Source organism: Drosophila kikkawai, chromosome 3L (genome assembly GCF_030179895.1).
Source record: "Drosophila kikkawai strain 14028-0561.14 chromosome 3L, DkikHiC1v2, whole genome shotgun sequence".
In the NCBI taxonomy this organism is placed as follows: domain Eukaryota; kingdom Metazoa; phylum Arthropoda; class Insecta; order Diptera; family Drosophilidae; genus Drosophila; species Drosophila kikkawai.
Genome location: NC_091730.1, coordinates 34,772,138 through 34,794,576, shown reverse-complemented (window position 1 = coordinate 34,794,576; position 22,439 = coordinate 34,772,138). Strand labels below are relative to the sequence as shown.

General features: G+C 44.8%; 1 long non-coding RNA gene across 4 annotated transcripts; it reads left to right on the top strand.

Annotated features, from left to right (window-relative positions):
- The first annotated feature begins 3,135 nt into the window (after positions 1-3,135).
- LOC138928269 (uncharacterized) lies at positions 3,136-9,563 on the top strand. 4 transcript variants are annotated; one of them, XR_011444781.1, is made up of 5 exons: positions 3,136-3,333; positions 3,398-3,751; positions 3,819-4,098; positions 8,922-9,123; positions 9,188-9,563. It is a non-coding gene; the product is annotated as an uncharacterized lncRNA (long non-coding RNA). The 4 variants fall into 4 exon arrangements; XR_011444782.1 differs by having other exon boundaries at positions 3,819-3,993; positions 9,196-9,562; XR_011444780.1 differs by having other exon boundaries at positions 3,819-3,993; positions 9,188-9,562.
- Positions 9,564-22,439: the final 12,876 nt, after the last annotated feature.

Below are 22,439 nucleotides of genomic sequence, written 5' to 3'. Positions count from 1 at the left end.
GACCATATTAAGGGACATTATAAGGACTTACCACTGTACCTCCACTATTTAAGAGAGGGTGCAAGGGATTAAATGCAGCGGAACTAGAAGAGCGGGGGGGGCAAAGAGCGGGAGAGTGTGAGATAAGCACTGAGTAGAACCGTTTATAGCTGTCGCGGCAACGCAAACAAACAACAAACGCTAAACGAACAAAAGGGAATGCAAAAAGAGCAAAATGCAAAGCAACCGCAGCAGCCCAAACTAAAATGAAATTTAAATTGATTTAAATAGCACAAAATAGACAAGTAGCATGCACACAACACAAAAGGAAGAATTATTATTATTATGAAGCTAGGGTGGCTCCAACACCAAGAAGGTATAATCTATGTTCCAGAGAAGACCACCCTATCCGTATATGTCCGCTTTTCCTGGACATGAATGTCAATGAGCGGAGAGATTTCATTAGAAGAAAATAAATCTGCTCAAATTGCTTTCCTCGAGGGCACCAGGAACGGGACTGTTCTAGTGCCCATTCCTGCTTTACGTGCCACAGCCGGCATCATACTCTGCTGCATCGCGACAATCCTACGACTCCCGTTCCAAGACCCTACGCTCCATCTAGTCCACGACCCGCACCCAGTGCGACGACCACTGAAATGTGGAAGTCTGTTTTGCGTCAGGATCCAAAGCTGTCCTGCTAGGCACGCCGATTATTTATATCTGTCATCTTGGCCAAAACTTCCAAGCGTGAGCTCTAATCGATTCAGGTTCCGAAGCAACTTTTATTACAGAGAGGCTTTTCAATCGCGTCAAGCTTCCATTCCAGACAGTGCAGACCCAAGTTTCCGGTCTCAACGATACAATTGCCGCTCAAGCCACAAAGCTTTGCAATTTCTCAATTCGCGCTCCCTCCAGAACCGGGCTGCAGTTAAAAACGACTGCTTATGTTCTTCCTCAACTCACTGGAAAACTTCCATCATATCCAGTTCTGAGAGATTTCCGAAAGGAGCTTCCTGATCTCCCCTTAGCAGATCCAACGTTCTTCGAGAGTCCTGAAATCAACGTCCTAATTGGAGCTGACATACTTCCGTCTCTGCTTCTGGGCGGTTCCAAAAGTAACAGTGTCTACAACAGCTGCGGGCGGTTTGTCTGTCTTCTCGACACGAATTGCCGTTTCGTCAAACGGTTCACCGAAAAAATACCTTGTCACTCGCAGTGCTGCTGGCCTGGAGAGCAGACGTACCCGAGGTACGCAGTCCTACCGTTGCCGAGTCTGCAGCGGATCCCACCCGCCCCGGAAATGCCAACAGCGCTGATAAATGGCTCCGTGCGGCTCTCGCCAACCGCTATTGTTCAAACTGCTTGGGCCACGAACATTCCGAGGCCGCAGCGGTGACCGATGCAAGACGTGCAATCAGCACCACCACACTCTTCTGCATCCGCATGACCGTCCAGAGCATCCACTCCGCTCGCAGTATCGGTCACCCCCATACTTCTAGTTTGAACATTATTGACTATAACTCATCTCAATGTCATACTTTTTTAATCCAGATCACTTACGAAGGCTTCACTTCCATACACCGCGATCGCTCTGGAAAGCAGACGTACTCGAGGTACTTAGTCCTACCGTTGCCGAGTCTGCCAAAGCTCATCCGCTATGGAAAATTCGATGTCTTCGTGCGCTCAGTACCGATCAGCTTCGCGCTCAGTGATGCATCCCGATCATGGCATTCGATAACTCCTCATCATCGTACAGCAGGTTCCCGGCCCTCCATGGCACTCATCCGCCTCTCATCGCTGCCGTTCCTACGCCGGTGGCGTTCGCCCTAGTCGTCGCTCCGGCATCAACGTCCTACGGAGCGCTCTGATGCGACTTGAAGCTCCGCCACACCAGAGCGTTGCACGGGTTTATTGCAACCTGAGTTATTGCAAGGGGGAGGAGAACGTTCCCCCTCTGCCCACCTAGCTTCCAAAAGCTCAAGCGCTCCCAGCTTAGCAACGCTCGCCGGCTCTCCGTTCCTCGGAATTTCCAATCGCACGCACCCGTGTTCCCGATCGTCGCTCGCTTCCATACGAGCTTAGGGACGGCTCAGCCGTTCTAATTCACCGTTCTAATTTCCCGCTCTGCCGCTCTCGTGCTGTTAAGCTGGGCTTCTTGGTCGGCAGCGGGCCCTTAGGCTAAGATTAGTGAGTACCCAAACGAATGTCGTCACATTTCGACGCCCAATTTTTGGATTTTTTCTACTTTGTGGGAAAAACTTGTATTGATCCTTTTGCGGAGGATTTCCTGGCCACCCCCCTCCTGAACAAGTTGTGTTCTTTATTTAACATTTTTTTTTTTTTTGTTAAAAATGTTTATTTGATTTAAACTAGCTTTCTCTTACCGCTGAGGCAACATAATCTAATTACATATTGAAAACAAAAACAGAAAGATAAAATGCTACCTAAACGATATCCTACATACATATTTACTTTTATATTCTTGTGTATATTGTTTATTATGTTATGTGTTTTATGTTATGTAAATTATGTTATTTGTATTATGTAATGACCCTTTTAGGAAGGTCGATTGGATGGCATCTTTTTAATCTTCTTGTTCTGGGTCTCCCTGTAAGGTGTCTGGCCAAAGCATTAGGGTGGTTTTCGAGGCGTTACGCATAGCCGATTGCCTAATCTTGGAGAACGTCTCCGACCATCGGGTTCCTCTCGATGTCCTTGTTTCTGATTCGCAATCTTAATTTGCGCTACCCTAATTTTGTTTCCATATGGGAGATAAAATCGTCTTATATATGGCAACTTTATTATGTAGAGTCTGCTTGTTTTGCGGTGAGAGTAGCCACTCCATTTTCATTGCCTTCTGCAAGACAGAGTGCTTGACCATTGTGGTGGCTTTAAAGTTTTGTGACCTGTAAAGTATGACCCCCAGGTCTATATGCGACTCTTTGTGCGTTTAAGACGTTTTCCGGTTAATTTCTTATTAAACATTATTTATTAACATTTAGTTTGATAAAATCATAACGATATCTTTATTCAAAATGTATTACTTACTTGTTAAAAATGATATAATTTCAATACAATTTTGTTTTTAAATATATTTAAATGTATTGAGGTCAACATAAGTTAATTATTTTATAAATATTTTGTAACCTTAGGAAAATTTACTCGCCCCATGATATTGCGAAAAAAGAAAACTAACGATAAAGAATGGTGGGAATTGTATGATTACTGCGATGATAAATTTTACTCTACAATTTTGTCGTTTCTACCACTTAGTAACTGTAATGATGGAGTTGTTCTATATATATTTAATGATAAATCTTTTCCCACGGCAATGAGCTTTTTAGAAAAAGCTGGGTACGTTTTAAAACGAATTAAGTTGATTAAATTTGTTAATTTTATAATTAATTTATTTTATTAGCATAATAGGAATCTATACTACATCTGTTTATGTGATTTCTAAGATTATTCGTTCCCTTATAACAAACAATCACAGGAGAATAATGTTTGAAGATTTACCATATGTGGATCGAGTTTTAAAATTGTGCAACGACATATATTTAGTGCGTGAAACACAGGAGTATCGACTTGAAGAAGACTTATATGGTAAACTAATATTTTTATATAGATCTCCAGAGACTCTTATAAAATGGACACGATTTAAAGAAGATTTTTCTGAAGACATATCGAGCGCACAACTTAGAAAGAGGCAAAGTCAAATGGGATATTATCATAAAAGTTACAAACATTACTCAGAATCAGATAGTGGATAACCGTAAATGTACTTGTTTCATTATTTTTAATAAATTTAATAATTTTTTTTTTTTTTTAATTATTATAAGGTTAAGGAACGGTCAAAGTATTAATTAATGGAAAAACATGGCTTCCAGAGCTGTTTATGTTAGACTATGGTCAGTACAATCTAGTGGTTCTTATAACTCACAGCAAGTGTAGTGAAATATAGGAATAATGCGAGAAACTAATGGCGTTCGTGTTACGAATCACGAGGCTCGGGTGGTAAGTGAAGGTATCAAGGACGCACAATTGTCCAGCTGCCTGGTGTGGGGGGCGGTGATCTTATCCTTATACCACAGCGTCTGCTCATTCTTTATATTATGGAAAGTAAGTAAATCAAATATAAAGCTAAAAAAAAGTAAAATATATTAATAAGACATTCGTAATTGCAGACTTGAGGTCTCAGTCGGCTCCGATTTATAAAAATCAAAGTCTCGACTGTAGCTAAAAACAACAAAAAGAACTTGTCAATAGACAAGTAGCAGCTGTGGGGACGATCGTTTCGTTGGCGCTACGCAACTCATCAGACCACTTGCTAACTATTGATAATTTTCTTGGTACTTCAATCTAAGCTTAGACCGGTTGAGAATCGTAAGCTTCGATGTAAAGGCAAAAGCAAACCCAGAAAATCGGCAATAGTTCTTTTTTTTTGTTTTTAACCAGTTGTTTGGCATGCAAGTCAGACTTGCTTTTTTGGGGCTTTTTTGGGGCGAATCTCCGTCGGCTTTTTTTTGGGGCGAATCTCGATTTATAAAAATCAAAGCCTCGACTGTAGCTAAAAACAACAAAAAGAACTTGTCAATAGACAAGTAGCTGATGTGGTGACGATCGTTTCGTTGGCACTACCCCACTCATCAGACCACTTGCTTGAGTTTGATAGCGCCAATATGGTTTATTGTTAAACATAAATTTAGTGTAAGTGGAATAGAATGAAAGTTCGGAGATTCTACCAAAGGCAAAAGCTGATAAAAAGAGCAATGCCGTAAAAGTGAGTGAAGATGATTAGAATATAGAGAAAATTGGGGAAAATTGTTCCTCCTCTTTCGACTCGGCACCGCAAGGAATAAAGCGAGAAAGAACGTCAAGAGGACACAGTGGGCCAGCGTCCAGGAAACAGTGAACAAAAAAAAAAAAAGAAGTGATATTTGTGGTTTTCTTTTCCATCAGGTGCGGAACTCAACGGTGCAGAACTCAACGGAACAAATATATTATAAAAGGTTTTAGAGTCACTGCGAAAGGGAATAGAAGGAATATAAATTCATTGAATTGGAGGGGGCTGCCTAAGGGCCCACATACAATATACTTACCTACAGTGTATCTCTTTTTCGTCTCCTCTTTGCCCGTTAAGCGTGCACAAACACCACGTTTCCGAAAAGGCAAAGTGCCGACGGAAAAACATCTTCCACCCACGAGAAAAATTAAAAATAATTCCGGGAACGACATTTTTTTTAAGGGGGTAAGGTATTAAATTTTTTTTCCTAAATTTTTTTTATTTTTTATTTTGAAAGTTCAACATCTTAAGAATATTGTGTCCAAGTTTTACATCGATCATAGTAAAATTTACGAAGTTATGCGGAGTTGAACGAAGGTCGGTTGGTGTTCAATGCATGAGCATCACAAAGTTTAAAGCGCTCTCATGAAAAATGCCATTTTGAAAATCGGTGTACACGATAACTCAAAATCTTTTCAACCAATCGGTTTGAAATTTGGAACATAACTTGTTTAGATAAATCTACAGGTACTCACATCGAACTTTTTTTAATTTTTAATTTTATTATATTTTTTATTTAACAAATTAACTAATTTTTGGAGTCAAAAATCGGGGTTTTGACTTCAAATTTTGATAAAAAATCGGGACACTTATCCTTTAACGAATGAGGTATATTTTTTGTATATCGTATGATTCTGTGGACTGTTGGGATGTACAATGCAAACCAACTTTTTTTGGAGGTGACTCGGGAGATTCCCTATAACTCCTCTACCTCTAAATATTTATCAATAAAAAATGTATCAAAAACTGTTCAAATGTTGTGTTATTATATGGTATTTAATTGGTTGGCATTTATTGACATTCGTATTGGAACTAAAAACTTAACTTAGCCTAAGGGCCCGCTGCCGGCCGAGATGCCCAGCTTAACAGCGCGAGAGCGGGAGAGCGGGAGAACCGTGAATTAGAGCGGCTCGTCTAGAAGCGAGCGACGATCGGGAGCACGGGAGCGTGCGATCGGGAATACCGAGGAGCGGAGAGCGGGCGAGCGTTGCCAAGCTGGGAACGCTTGAGCTTTTGGACGCTCGGTGGGCAGAGGGGGAGCAGAGGGGCCTCCTGGCGTAAGCATTCTCCCCCCCTTGCAATCACTCGGGTTGCAATAAACCCGTACAGGACGATGGTATGGAGGGTCATCTGGACGGTCATGCGGATGCAGGAGAGTGTGGTGGTGCTGATTGCACGTCTTGCATCGGTCACCGCTGCGGCAGGTTCGGAGCCTCTTCTCAGCGCAGAGTTTGAGGAACTGTTGGCATTTCCGGAGCGGATGCTTCCCTTGGCAGACTCGGCATTGGTAGGATAAAATACATCGGGAACGTCTGCTCCTGCTGTCGTCGTCGGCTTTATTGCGAATTGATTGCTCTCACAAGGAAAGCGTAATTTCGGGAAGCTTCGAGGAGACCATATACACAAGAAGGCAGTCCCATGCCTCGACTTCAATGGAGGACATTTGTAACGCGGTCAAACAACTTTGAATTGTGCCTTGGAGCTCTTTTAGAGCGACTCCGGACTCTTGAGGAACAGCCTGGATGTTAAAAAGAATCTTTAACTGACTGTTGACTAACAATCGCTTATTTTCAAAGCGGTCGGAAAGGCTTCTCCATGCTGAGACGAAACCCTCGTTGGTCAGAGGGGCCTTTGAAACGATTGCATGCGCATCGCCGCTTGTCTTCGAAAGTAGGTAGAACCTCTCCACAGGTGTAAGTCGGGAATTATTAATGTAAATCGCCGTGAAGAGGTCCCGGAAGGTGGGCCACCGAAGATAATCGACCTCAGTGTCCACTGGTGGCAGGCGACACCCCGTAGAAAGAAGTGGTTGGACACTGACGGAAGCCTGAGTGGACTGGGCGGCGGCCTTGTCGATTATTTATTGTAATAGGACCACACACATCGAATAGACGGAGTAGCAAGAACTGTACTTGGATTCAAGCACAGTTGAGGTGGCAGCGCTGTCGGCGGACACGGAAAGTAAGTCGGAGCAGTTTTCATAGCTCTTCTCCACCTTATCCCACAGGGCCCGAATCTGATCCCGATGAACCTGGCACATGGCGGGGGAAAATCTATCGGTTTCAGGGGCGCTCGGAGTGTTGATGTCAGCCTCGAAATGGCTCACACGGTCCGTTGTGGAAATGAACTTGCGGAGGGCGATATCGAGTGCGGATTGAGCCATCTTGGCTACCGACCGAGTAAATCTAGATGAGGTACCGGGGGAAGTGTCGACGGCCTCTTGACTTTTTGCCCTTGAAGTGGCAGTGGAAGCCTTTGGCTTTAATTGATCAGGCCGAGGAGATACGGACTGGGACCTTTCCAGAGTAATTGATGGAATCAGAGGAGTCTGTTCCTCGTCTCCCGTGGGCATCCTTGAAGTCGAATGGGTCGCGAATCAGTTGGTCGCCGCAGGAAACGGACAAGTCCCGAAATCAATGGTTCGAAAACGTGACGGAAAACAAGTTTTGGAATGGGACTTGGGATCACTTTGGCAAAGGGGCGCACTAGGAACTGCCAGAAGCCGCGGAATTGTATAACTTATGCAGTACAAAATATCCCAGAACATTCCGCACTCGGAGAACACAATGTGCTCGCTTACGGTCACACTGCCAGTGGATGCCGCGGGTGAATTCAAGAATTAAATGCCGGGCTCAGGTTCTGAGAGCCTCGGGCACCACCGAGAAAAAAAATTGACGAAAACTCGTGAAGGAGGAAATCCCTCGAGTAAGGGCGTCGGGTGCCGACTTGGACAAAAAATAAATAAAACAACGAACGAGGAACAAAATTTCTGGATTTAGGTGTCTCTGATGAGAAGGTTGTATCCGGCTTTGGTCGGTTCAGAACAGGACTAAACAGAGACCCACGAATATTTAGTTTCTTCCCGCAGTAAATGAATTAATCCACCAATAATTCGAATAAAAATTATTGGCCGCAAATAATTAGTTAATAATTCGGAAAATGATTGGCCGCAAATAATCTACTAAGAATTCGAAAAATTATTGGCCGCAAATAACTAATTAATAATTCGGAAAATTTATTGGCCGCAAATAATAAATTAATAATTCGGAAAATTATTACGGAGCCGGAAAGGTGGAATTAAAACCTTGGCTTTTGACTCGGGGAAACCTCACTGGGATATGCCGTCGGCAAAACACAGCCTAAGTGAAGAGCTCAGGAGAGAGAACAAAACGGAACTCAAGGAACAACAACAATAAGAACACGTCTGTTGCGGCGGTATATTGTTTATTATGTTATGTGTTTTATGTTATGTAAATTATGTTATTTGTATTATGTAATGACCCTTTTAGGAAGGTCGATTGGATGGCATCTTTTTAATCTTCTTGTTCTGGGTCTCCCTGTAAGGTGTCTGGCCAAAGCATTAGGGTGGTTTTCGAGGCGTTGCGCATAGCCGATTGCCTAATCTTGGAGAACGTCTCCGACCATCGGGTTCCTCTCGATGTCCTTGTTTCTAATTCGCAATCTTGATTTGCGCTACCCTAATTTTGTTTCCATATGGGAGATAAAATCGTCTTATATATGGCAACTTTATTATGTAGAGTCTGCTTGTTTTGCGGTGAGAGTAGCCACTCCATTTTCATTGCCTTCTGCAAGACAGAGTGCTTGACCATTGTGGTGGCTTTAAAGTTTTGTGACCTGTAAAGTATGACCCCCAGGTCTATATGCGACTCTTTGTGCGTTTAAGACGTTTTCCGGTTAATTTCTTATTAAACATTATTTATTAACATTTAGTTTGATAAAATCATAACGATATCTTTATTCAAAATGTATTACTTACTTGTTAAAAATGATATAATTTCAATACAATTTTGTTTTTAAATATATTTAAATGTATTGAGGTTAATAAGTTAATTGTTTTATAAATATTTTGTAACCTTAGGAAAATTTACTCGCCCCATGATATTGCGAAAAAAGAAAACTAACGATAAAGAATGGTGGGAATTGTATGATTACTGCGATGATAAATTTTACTCTACAATTTTGTCGTTTCTACCACTTAGTAACTGTAATGATGGAGTTGTTCTATATATATTTAATGATAAATCTTTTCCCACGGCAATGAGCTTTTTAGAAAAAGCTGGGTACGTTTTAAAACGAATTAAGTTGATTAAATTTGTTAATTTTATAATTAATTTATTTTATTAGGATAATAGGAATCTATACTACATCTGTTTATGTGATTTCTAAGATTATTCGTTCCCTTATTACAAACAATCACAGGAGAATAATGTTTGAAGATTTACCATATGTGGATCGAGTTTTAAAATTGTGCAACGACATATATTTAGTGCGTGAAACACAGGAGTATCGACTTGAAGAAGACTTATATGGTAAACTAATATTTTTATATAGATCTCCAGAGACTCTTATAAAATGGACACGATTTAAAGAAGATTTTTCTGAAGACATATCGAGCGCACAACTTAGAAAGAGGCAAAGTCAAATGGGATATTATCATAAAAGTTACAAACATTACTCAGAAATCAGATAGTGGATAACCGTAAATGTACTTGTTTCATTATTTTTAATAAATTTAATAAATTTTTTTTTTTTAACTTATTATAAGGTTAAGGAAAGGTCAAAGTATTAATTAATGGAAAAACATGGCTTCCAGAGCTGTTTATGTTAGACTATGGTCAGTACAATCTAGTGGTTCTTATAACTCACAGCAAGTGCAGTGAAATATAGGTAAATAATGCGAGAAACTAATGGCGTTCGTGTTACGAATCACGAGGCTCGGGTGGTCAGTAAAGGTATCAAGGACGCACAATTGTCCAGCTGCCTCTTGTCGGCTACGTGGGGGCGGTGATCTTATCCTTATACCACAGCGTCTGCTCATTCTTTATATTATCGAAAGTAAGTAAATCAAATATAAAGCTAAAAAAAAGTAAAATATATTAATAAAACATTCGTAATTGCAGACTTGAGGTCTCAGTCGGCTCCGATTTATAAAAATCAAAGTCTCGACTGTAGCTAAAAACAACAAAAAGAACTTGTCAATAGACAAGTAGCAGCTGTGGTGACGATCGTTTCGTTGGCGCTACGCAACTCATCAGACCACTTGCTAACTATTGCTAATTTTCTTGGTACTTCAATCTAAGCTTAGACCCGATGAGAATCGTAAGCTTCGATGTAAAGGCAAAAGCAAACCCAGAAAATCGGCAATAGTTCTTTTTTTTTTGTTTTTAACCAGTTGTTTGGCATGCAAGTCAGACTTGCTTTTTTGGGGCGAATCTCCGTCGGCTTTTTTTTGGGGCGAATCTCGATTTATAAAAATCAAAGCCTCGACTGTAGCTAAAAACAACAAAAAGAACTTGTTAATAGACAAGTAGCCGATGTGGTGACGATCGTTTCGTTGGCACTACCCCACTCATCAGACCACTTGCTTGAGTTTGATAGCGCCAATATGGTTTATTGTTAAACATAAATTTAGTGTAAGTGGAATAGAATGAAAGTTCGGAGATTCTACCAAAGGCAAAAGCTGATAAAAAGAGCAATGCCGTAAAAGTGAGTGAAGATGATTAGAATATAGAGAAAATTGGGGAAAATTGTTCCTCCTCTTTCGACTCGGCACCGCAAGGAATAAAGCGAGAAAGAACGTCAAGAGGACACAGTGGGCCAGCGTCCAGGAAACAGTGAACAAAAAAAAAAAAAAGAAGTGATATTTGTGGTTTTCTTTTCCATCAGGTGCGGAACTCAACGGTGCAGAACTCAACGGAACAAATATATTATAAAAGGTTTTAGAGTCACTGCGAAAGGGAATAGAAGGAATATAAATTCATTGAATTGGAGGGGGCTGCCTAAGGGCCCACATACAATATACTTACCTACAGTGTATCTCTTTTTCGTCTCCTCTTTGCCCGTTAAGCGTGCACAAACACCACGTTTCCGAAAAGGCAAAGTGCCGACGGAAAAACATCTTCCACCCACGAGAAAAATTAAAAATAATTCCGGGAACGACATTTTTTTAAGGGGGTAAGGTATTAAATTTTTTTTCCTAAATTTTTTTTTATTTTTTATTTTGAAAGTTCAACATCTTAAGAATATTGTGTCCAAGTTTTACATCGATCATAGTAAAATTTACGAAGTTATGCGGAGTTGAACGAAGGTCGGTTGGTGTTCAATGCATGAGCATCACAAAGTTTAAAGCGCTCTCATGAAAAATGCCATTTTGAAAATCGGTGTACACGATAACTCAAAATCTTTTCAACCAATCGGTTTGAAATTTGGAACATAACTTGTTTAGATAAATCTACAGGTACTCACATCGAACTTTTTTTAATTTTTAATTTTATTATATTTTTTATTTAACAAATTAACTAATTTTTGGAGTCAAAAATCGGGGTTTTGACTTCAAATTTTGATAAAAAATCGGGACACTTATCCTTTAACGAATGAGGTATATTTTTTGTATATCGTATGATTCTGTGGACTGTTGGGATGTACAATGCAAACCAACTTTTTTTGGAGGTGACTCGGGAGATTCCCTATAACTCCTCTACCTCTAAATATTTATCAATAAAAAATGTATCAAAAACTGTTCAAATGTTGTGTTATTATATGGTATTTAATTGGTTGGCATTTATTGACATTCGTATTGGAACTAAAAACTTAACTTAGCCTAAGGGCCCGCTGCCGGCCGAGATGCCCAGCTTAACAGCGCGAGAGCGGGAGAGCGGGAGAACCGTGAATTGGAGCGGCTCGTCTAGAAGCGAGCGACGATCGGGAGCACGGGAGCGTGCGATCGGGAATACCGAGGAGCGGAGAGCGGGCGAGCGTTGCCAAGCTGGGAACGCTTGAGCTTTTGGACGCATGGTGGGCAGAGGGGGAGCAGAGGGGCCTCCTGGCGTAAGCATTCTCCCCCCCTTGCAATCACTCGGGTTGCAATAAACCCGTACAGGACGATGGTATGGAGGGTCATCTGGACGGTCATGCGGATGCAGGAGAGTGTGGTGGTGCTGATTGCACGTCTTGCATCGGTCACCGCTGCGGCAGGTTCGGAGCCTCTTCTCAGCGCAGAGTTTGAGGAACTGTTGGCATTTCCGGAGCGGATGCTTCCCTTGGCAGACTCGGCATTGGTAGGATAAAATACATCGGGAACGTCTGCTCCTGCTGTCGTCGTACGGAACCCAGTAATTGGAGGAATCGGCAGAAGTGGTCACTCGTGTGCAGAACGAGGAAACGCTTTGAATGGGTGCAGGTCGAGGACTAGATGGAGCGGAGGGTCTTGGAACGCTAGTAGTAGGATTGTTGCGGTGCAGCAGAGTGTGATGCCGGCTGTGGCACGTAAAGCAGGAATGGGCACTAGTACAGTCCCGTTGCTGGTGCCCTCGCGAAAAACAATTTAAGCAGAGTTGCTTTCTTCGGATGAAGTCTGTCCGCGCATTGACATTCATGTCCAGGAAAAACGGGCATATGCGGATAGGGTGGTCCTCTCTGGAACATAGATTACACCTTCTCGGTGTTGGAGCCACCCTAACTTCGTGTGAATCGAGCCTACGCACCGGGGGATTAGCATTTGATGACCTTGGCGGAAGATGCCCAGAGACACTAGGCCTGACGTCGTCGATGGCCTCCAAAGTGCGATGGCGCTCAGTCAGAAATGCGTCCCACTCCTTCCAGGTCGGAATTTCGGCTTTATTGCGAATTGATTGCTCTCACAAGGAAAGCGTAATTTCGGGAAGTTTCGAGGAGATCATATACACAAGAAGGCAGTCCCACGCCTCGACTTCAATAGAGGACATTTGTAACGTGGTCAAACAACTTTGAATTGTGCCTTGGAGCTCTTTTAGAGCGACTCCGGACTCTTGAGGAACAGCCTGGATGTTAAAAAGAATCTTTAACTGACTGTTGACTAACAATCGCTTATTTTCAAAGCGGTCGGAAAGGCTTCTCCATGCTGAGACGAAACCCTCGTTGGTCAGAGGGGCCTTTGAAACGATTGCATGCGCATCGCCGCTTGTCTTCGAAAGTAGGTAGAACCTCTCCACAGGTGTAAGTCGGGAATTATTAATGTAAATCGCCGTGAAGAGGTCCCGGAAGGTGGGCCACCGAAGATAATCGACCTCAGTGTCCACTGGTGGCAGGCGACACCCCGTAGAAAGAAGTGGTTGGACACTGACGGAAGCCTGAGTGGACTGGGCGGCGGCCTTGTCGATTATTTATTGTAATAGGACCACACACATCGAATAGACGGAGTAGCAAGAACTGTACTTGGATTCAAGCACAGTTGAGGTGGCAGCGCTGTCGGCGGACACGGAAAGTAAGTCGGAGCAGTTTTCATAGCTCTTCTCCACCTTATCCCACAGGGCCCGAATCTGATCCCGATGAACCTGGCACATGGCGGGGGAAAATCTATCGGTTTCAGGGGCGCTCGGAGTGTTGATGTCAGCCTCGAAATGGCTCACACGGTCCGTTGTGGAAATGAACTTGCGGAGGGCGATATCGAGTGCGGATTGAGCCATCTTGGCTACCGACCGAGTAAATCTAGATGAGGTACCGGGGGAAGTGTCGACGGCCTCTTGACTTTTTGCCCTTGAAGTGGCAGTGGAAGCCTTTGGCTTTAATTGATCAGGCCGAGGAGATACGGACTGGGACCTTTCCAGAGTAATTGATGGAATCAGAGGAGTCTGTTCCTCGTCTCCCGTGGGCATCCTTGAAGTCGAATGGGTCGCGAATCAGTTGGTCGCCGCAGGAAACGGACAAGTCCCGAAATCAATGGTTCGAAAACGTGACGGAAAACAAGTTTTGGAATGGGACTTGGGATCACTTTGGCAAAGGGGCGCACTAGGAACTGCCAGAAGCCGCGGAATTGTATAACTTATGCAGTACAAAATATCCCAGAACATTCCGCACTCGGAGAACACAATGTGCTCGCTTACGGTCACACTGCCAGTGGATGCCGCGGGTGAATTCAAGAATTAAATGCCGGGCTCAGGTTCTGAGAGCCTCGGGCACCACCGAGAAAAAAAATTGACGAAAACTCGTGAAGGAGGAAATCACTCGAGTAAGGGCGTCGGGTGCCGACTTGGACAAAAAATAAATAAAACAACGAACGTCGACCGGAATGTCGAGGAACAAAATTTCTGGATTTAGGTGTCTCTGATGAGAAGGTTGTATCCGGCTTTGGTCGGTTCAGAACAGGACTAAACAGAGACCCACGAATATTTAGTTTCTTCCCGCAATAAATGAATTAATCCACCAATAATTCGAATAAAAATTATTGGCCGCAAATAATTAGTTAATAATTCGGAAAATGATTGGCCGCAAATAATCTACTAAGAATTCGAAAAATTATTGGCCGCAAATAACTAATTAATAATTCGGAAAATTTATTGGCCGCAAATAATAAATTAATAATTCGGAAAATTATTACGGAGCCGGAAAGGTGGAATTAAAACCTTGGCTTTTGACTCGGGGAAACCTCACTGGGATATGCCGTCGGCAAAACACAGCCTAAGTGAAGAGCTCAGGAGAGAGAACAAAACGGAACTCAAGGAACAACAACAATAAGAACACATCTGTTGCGGCGGTTGTGTGGATGTGACGAAATAAAATCTTGGTTATTTTTGTTATTGTTTGATGGTTATTTAGTTCCTGTATGTAAGGGCAGAAAATATAAATACGTATGTAATTGTATGAGCATGCAAAATATGTATGGAAAAGTTGTCTTTATTTTGTACAGTGGAAACCCGATAACTGGACTAGAGTTGTGAGGGCGTACAAAAAATATTAGAGGCAGAAAATAAATTCATATATTGGCATACAGTAGAGCGTCTCGGAGTGGACTGTATTTTTTTGAAGTTGAAGGAACTGTTTCACAAGAAAATATTGAGGCCGCGGGAAACATACAGTGAACGAAGATATGTCGGAGAAGAAAATCTCAGGTAGGGGGCCGAAGTCGGCAACACGAAATGTTCACTGTACAATTTTCACTGCCGCTGCGCTCAACTGAAAACACACGTTCACTTATTTTATTATTATAATTTATTTTTTTTTTTAATATATTGTTCGGCTGAAGGTTGAGGATGTCAATTACCACTCTAAGTAAGTGACCAACCAACTCGCGGAGTAATGCGCGCCGATTTACATACGTATGTATGTGCGTATGTCAAGACCGTTTTATTCGTTGATGTACGGCCGAATATGGGGTGTAAGGAAGTTTGACGGCTGGGGTAAGTCTCAGTCACGTCCAAGGTCCTCTTTATCAGAAAAATTTATAAAGATGTGGGACAAAGTGTTTCGACGGACGGCAAACTGACATGAGATGGTAGTGGTCAGTTACCGGGATACGCAGCCACTAAAATGACTTGTCCGGCCTTTGCAATAAAGCGAAATAATCGTCGGAGCGCGTTTTGGGTCGGGCCCATAGCAATCGCTAGAAGGAGACCGAGAGAGGGGTCGATTTTGGGGACCACCGTTTCCTAGGGCAGAGTTTATGGCCTAAAATCTAGGCATTTTTGGGAAAATATTCTACGTGAGTCATGGCCAGCATGATCTTGGGTCGTTCCCCGCGAGCTGGACTCGATCTGAGCCGAAGATTTTATTTACGAGAGCTTTTCTTGAATTTATTTAATTTTTTTCCTCATTTTTTTTTTTTTAATTCCTCTGCATTTATTTCCCCAGTGTGGGCAGCGTATGGCCTCTCGGAAGGGTGGGGCAGGAGTTATGCTTGCCACGAGAAAGCAAAAATATCTTTAAATAAAATTTACTTGAATTTTTAAAATCAAAGTTTGGAGTTTCATTTCTCCCAGTGTAGGCGAAAATTCAGCCGTTCTCCGCAAGACGATGCCGGAAATTTCCCCCTCACCGCAAACGCATGGCCATCACACAGCGCCAAATATCCGGAGAAATATTTAATTTAATTTGCCTGAATACATTTTCCGCGAAGATAAGGTCCACCCTTTTGCCGGGCTTTGACTTTGAAATAAAGTATTTCCTTCTTAAATTCCCAACTGATTTTCTACGAGGAGAAACGGCGAGGAGCGAAATATTTTTAATTTATCAAGTTCAGTGAAGTTTTAGTAAAAGTTTGGGTCCACCCCTTTTTCCCGATGCATGTCTCGGTTGGCAAAAAAAACTTGGCGTAGGTCAGGGCAATTAACTGGGCGACAGCGAGGGGAGTTTTAGTTTTAAATCGAAGTGTAAATATATACGAGTTTATGTTTAATTAGTTTTCAGTTTTCATTGGGGTTTTTATTTAATCAAGTTGTGTTTTTTTCCAGAATTTTCTTTTCGCTTTCGTTTGTGTTTTTATTTAATAAAGTTTGCAGGGATTTTTAACAAAAAAACAAGGTTAGATTTCGGGGCATTATTTCTAGCCTACTCTAGCGAAAACCGCATCTTGGCCGTCGAGAAATTTCTATTCACACATGTACCCGCTGGCCAAAATGCGATCCTCCCTATACACTCACCCGTCTCCGTATTTCCGCACACACACACGTGCCTGCCGGTGGCTGCTGCTTCCGCCACGTCCTCGCCGTCCGCTTCCAAAAGAATCTGCCTCCTTGGCCGTCGAGAAAAATAAAGCTCCTCTGCACTCCACTGGTCACCGTCACGATCACTCGGATCTTGGTTTAAATTGTCACCGTCAATATTGCACTTTTCTGCACTCGTTGGTCGCAGAAAATAAAGAAACTCCGTCGCGTGAAAACACTCCCGTTTTGGCTTTCGATGAAAAAAAAAGGAACTCCGTCGTCCGCTCGCACGTCTATCCGATTTCGTCGCCTCCGCAAAAGTAAATCCAACCACGCGGCTTTGCCAAATTTTCGGCCGCGCTGGTAACTTTCCATTGCTCATTGCATTTGGGTGCATCAGCTTCCCTCTCGCTCTCTCCTGTTGGCGCGTGCCAATTTTCGGGGGTTGCTTTGCGCTCGATCGTATGCTCGCTCTCCGTTGCTCTCATACGGCGCTAACTCCGTGGCCACTTGTTCGTGGTGAATAGCTCTCTCTGCTCTCCGCGTGTAGATGTGTGTGTGTGTGTGTGCGGGATCTAGAGATGTGAGAACGGGGAACCAAAGATAACTACAAACTTTTGTCTATGCTTATAAATGACTATATAATTATATTAAAATATACGTCGCTTATTTTATAAAGAAATAGAAAAAAATGCTTATATCTACAATGATTATATATACAAAGCTTATGGTTACAAAGGCGAAGTGATTAAAGTATTTTACAAAATTATTTATATATTGACAAAGCGAGAATAATTTGGGGCGTTTGCCGGTTTGTTTTGTTTTCGCTGCTCGCTGCGGCGGCTCTCCATGAGCGTTGACGGCAGTTGTTATTGCCGTCGCACAGTAGCGCCTCTCGAACAAAAGCCGTTGCAAAAATCGAAAAAGTCATAATCGCAAAATCGATTTAAACCATAAGAAATCGACAGAGAATTTCCCAAGGATTCCGAATCTGTAACCAAAAAAATTGTCCGATTTTTTTTGAGGAAGATATGAGCATTCAAAGTCGAAATTGTTTTCCGTGTATGCGTCATACAACAAAAAATAGGTAAATTAGTCGACTTTCAGGTAATATTACACAAAAACTACATAACCAATGGTCTTGATTTTTTTTTTAAGTGACAGGTATATTCATTACCTCTTATTCAAATTAAAAAAAACGGCAGTTTTGTGTGGGCTTGTACAGGTAAATCGCTACCTGCCAGGTGTCCATTTTCTTCACCTTTTTCTGGCTAAAGTAGTCTATAACTTCTGAAGCTGCCCAGACCCGGCGACTACACTATGACTGCGCACTGCGTGTATCTTTCCTGAATCAGAATCCGTTTAGAAAGTCTGCGTCCAGCTGCGACTCTGGCATTGCGAAGCAAAACACTGAAACAACTCAGGGTAAAATATACCAAAATACGGACACAATTTCATACAAACCAACAAAAAATACTAACTGTAGCGCTCACGGTTCTGCGGCGGTTAAACTTGGAACAAAAAAAAATTTTTTTTCAGTTTTCAAATTATTTTTATTTAAGCAAACACATTAAAATAAAGATAAAAAATTAAATAACAAATATTTTTAAAAAATTGTCTTCATTAAGAAAAAAATATTTTTTCACTTTAAAAACCTTTAAAAAGGCGAATGAGTGGGCGTGCCAGATTTTCCAATACATATGTTAATTTTACAACAATTACCTGTCAAATGGCGTTTAAATTATTTAGTTATCTAGTTTTGTTCAAAAGTTATGATTTTTGCAACGTAAAATGATAAAAGGCGCTACTGTGCGTCGGCTATAGCTCTCCATGAGCGTTAGCGGCCGTTGTTATTGCCGTCGGCTGCTGTTGTTGTCGCTGCCGGCTCCTGATCGCCGTTGTTGTTGGCTTTGCGAGCTGCTGATGCGCGCTGCCGCTGTCGCTGTTGATGGCGTAGCTGGGGTTGTTGTTGCTGGCTACGAGCGCGAGCTATTGTTTTTTTTTCGCTGGTCGCGCTGGCCGTTGCTATTACCGCTGCTGTTGGCCGCTGTTCTGGCCGTTTGTTGATGACGTCGACGTGGGTGACGTGGCCGTTGTTCTGGCTGTTGTTGTTGCCGTCGTTGCTGGCGCGGATGGCCGGTGTTAAGGCTGTTGTTGTTGCCGTCGTTGCTGGCGCGGGTGGCCGGTGTTAGGGCTGTTGTTAAATGCCGCCGCCAGTATTGGTGGGGAGTCAGACGACTCCTCACATCCTCCCCTTACTTCGGGGTGCGCTGCGAGATGGTGATCCTGTTTGCCTTGCTGAAGTGGACCCTGAACTCCTCTGGGCCCGCGTAGAACAGGAATTTCCTGTTTACTCGCCTGTTCGCGGCCTCCTGCGGTTGGACTCGCTCGACCACAGAGCGTGGGATCCGTCCTCCCGCGATCCGGATACGCCAGTGTGCAGGCGGCAGGACCCAGTCCTGATCGGCAGTGGGATACTCCTCCTTCTCCTCGGCTGCGGGGGTGGCAGGCGGACCCTTGATCGGCACCGGTGTGGGACGGTTGCGTTGTTCAGCTCGCTCTCGGCGGGCCTTGGCGAGGCAGTCCTTATCGTACTGCACCATCCAGGGATCGGGGGGCAGCTCGCTCGCGCTGCGTTTGGGCTTCGGCTTCGGCTTCAGGCCGCATATCACCCCGAACGCGGAGAAAATGGTGCGTCGGGCAACGTCGGCCGGGTCGAAGTCCGACATGCTGCTGGCCCGCCGGTGTCTCTCGTAGATGGGGACCACATCGTCGTCCTCCTGGCTGCCGTCGTCGTCGGCTGTGCCCACGTCGCTGCCCTTGCTGCGAGGGCCTGTGGCGACTACGTCGTTGCTGTCGCTGCTCCCGTTCGGTCGACCGTGGTGGTTCTCCTCGGGTGTCGGCGACCTCGGGGTCCCCACGGCCGACGCGAACACCACCCGGCGACGTGCGACTGGCACCCGGTTGGGCACCGCCGCGGCTGCGCCGGCGTGGCTAACTGCTCGATGAAGATCGGGCAGCGGTCTACGGCCCGCTAGGATCTCGTCGGCGTGCTCCAGCGCCTCGCTGAAGGCCTCCCAATCGATGTCCTCAGGCAGGACCCCCGCCTGGGGTCCGGTCTTCCCGGGGCTCGGCTCTCCCTCGGCTGGATATCCCAGCACCACGTCATCCGTGCGGGAGACTGCTACTGTGGCCGTGGCTGATATTGCCGTGCGCCACAAACGGCTAGGATTGTTCGACGCCATTGTCTCTGTAGAGGGAGAAAAACAAAGATTTATTAGCTCGTGGTTGTGGTGATTACTAACTAAGGTGTTAAGGAAAGTTAGTAATAAGGGCAAAAGATTCGCTGCGATGGCACTGGGAGCGTTGAGTTTCCACTAGGGAAAGTGGGACGTTGGGAAGGCGCACCCTCCAGCAAGTGGCCCCACTGACTCAATTGTTGGCTCCTGTATCAGTGTTCCTAGGTGGCTCTTGCCTCGCCCAGATCGAGCGTCGCTCGTCGGCTTTATTTGAGCAAGTTTATTTGCTGTTGTGCCGTCTTCATACGGACTTCCGGGGCTGCTGCTGCGTGGCTATCGCCGTGTGTTCTCCCGCCGTCTGCGGGTATCCTTGTCTTCTGCGTCTCTGCTGCTGCTGCTCCGCTGCTCAGGGGTTTAGCGCTCCTCGATCGCTAAACTTGCTCCGTAATCTGTGTGTCTTCTACGTGATCCAGTCGGCTGGGCACCAGATTCTGTGTTTCTGGCTCGGTGACTGCTTCCTTCAAGTCTCCAAGGGCTGCTGTTCGACGTTGCCGGCTGTGAAGATGCTGCAAGCGCACTATGGTGGGAGAGAAAAATTTGATTACTTTGTAAGGGCCTTCATATTTGGGAGCGAGCTTGGCGGCAAAGTTATCCGCCGCCTTAGACAAATGATGCTGCTTTACAAAGACCAGTGATCCTATGGTTGGCCTCCATGATCGTCGTCTGAGATCATAATGCTTGCGCTGTTCCAACGACGCCCGTTGAGTGTTCTCTCGAACCACCTTGAAAATATCCCGTAGCAATTCCGCCTTTGCTTCTGGTGAATGTGGCGCTTGGCTTGGCCCTGGAGTTACTTCATCATACAAGGTTCCTGGGAGTCGTGGCTCTCGGCCTTGAACAATGAACGCCGGACTAAATCCGGTTGGGTCTGAGACGCTGCTATTTATCGCCAGGTTCAATTCGGGCAGGAGTTCGTCCCAAGTCGTCTGCTTGTCCTCGATATACTGGGTGACCATTGTTTTAATGGTTCGATTGGCCCTCTCTGTCGGGTTCTGCTGCGGGGTATAGGGCGCTGTATATTGGATCTCCATCCCTGCCTGCTTACAAAAGGATTTAAACGAACGACTCGTAAACTGTGTCCCATTGTCACAGACAAAAGTGCGAGGAACTCCGAAGTGATTTAAAATCCTCTCCCTAAAGGATTTTTCGAGATGTGCTGAGGTGGTTTTTCTAAGTGGGATCAACTCGACCCATTTCGAAAAAGCGTCGAAAAACACGAGCAACATTGTATTCCCACCTTTCGATCGCGGAAGAGGCCCAATAAAATCGGCGCAGACAGTATCGAATGGCTCACTCACCTGCCTGGTGAACATTTTACCCGGGGCTGCACGACGCTAGCAAAGTTTGGTACAAATCGCCGGTACCAAGACGCGATACCCAGACATCGCCTTAGCTCCTTGCACGTGGTCGGTGGACTCAGTTGCCGCACTGCTGAGATCTTCTCGGGGTCGGTGTGAATTCCCTCCTCGCTGATAACATGTCCCAAGTATACCAGGCTGCGCTTAAAGAAGCTGCACTTCTTTGCGTTGAGGCGAAGGTTCGCCTCCCGTAGCCGCCGGAATACTTTCTGCAGATGCTGTATATGCTCTTCCAGAGTGCGTCCGATGATGATGATATCATCTAAGTACGCAAACGCGTTGGGCTCCATGTCCGGTCCTATGACGCTGTCGAGCGCCCGCTGGAATGTGGCTGGTGCCGAGTGGAGGCCAAACGGCATCACTTTCCAGTGGTACAGACCCCTCCCGGGGACTGTAAAGGCAGTGCATTCGCGACTAGACTCGGCTACAGGAATTTGCCAATATCCGCTCTTCAGATCGAGCGTCGATATGTATTTGGCATGGCGCAGGCGTTCCAAGATGTGTGTTATCCTTGGCAGCGGGTATGCATCTGGAATGGAGTGAGCATTTAATTGCCGAAAATCCACGCAAAGTCGCATCTCTCCAGACTTCTTGCCCACGAGTACGATCGGGGCGCTGTGGGGACTCCTTGAAGGCTCTATACAGTCGTTGCGCAGCAGCTCGTCGATCTGCTCATCGATAATCCTCTGCATCGCGGGATTCTTCGGAAAGTATCTCTGTTTGATGGGCTTGTCATCCCGCATCGTAATCGTGTGCTCAGCGATATTTGACACTCCTGTCAATCCGTCGAATTTAGCCAATTCCTCCTGTAGAAACTGATTCACCCATGGCTCCAAGTCTGCGTGCTCCGTGTTTTCGGTGATGACAGCTAGCGCGCCTCCAGCGTCAGATCTAGGCTCTGGGATGGCTGGTGAAGGGGCTCGCCTTTCCGCTACGGGTTCCACTGCTGGCTCCACTGGCCTGGTGGCTTGTCTTCGTCGAAACGGACTGTTTCGCACGGCGTTGTCATCACGAGGCCCTAAAATGCTACTGGTCGGGGTATCTTGCGTAAATTATAGGTGGGGCTGGTTAACAAGAAAGGGCTTAGCTGCAGTGATGCGCGGCCACATTGAATAGTGGCAGATACGCCACATAGGAAGTCCATGCCTAAGAGCACGTCTTCCATGATCGACGGCAGAACTAGTAGCGGAAAAGTTACCCTACGTTGGTCCAGCTGGACTTTGGCGACTAGAGACGTTGTGATCTCTTTGCGGGAGCCTTCGGCCAGGCTGACGTGAGTGCGTACCGACCGTACGTTATGTGCTGTCCCTACGAGCTGAACCAC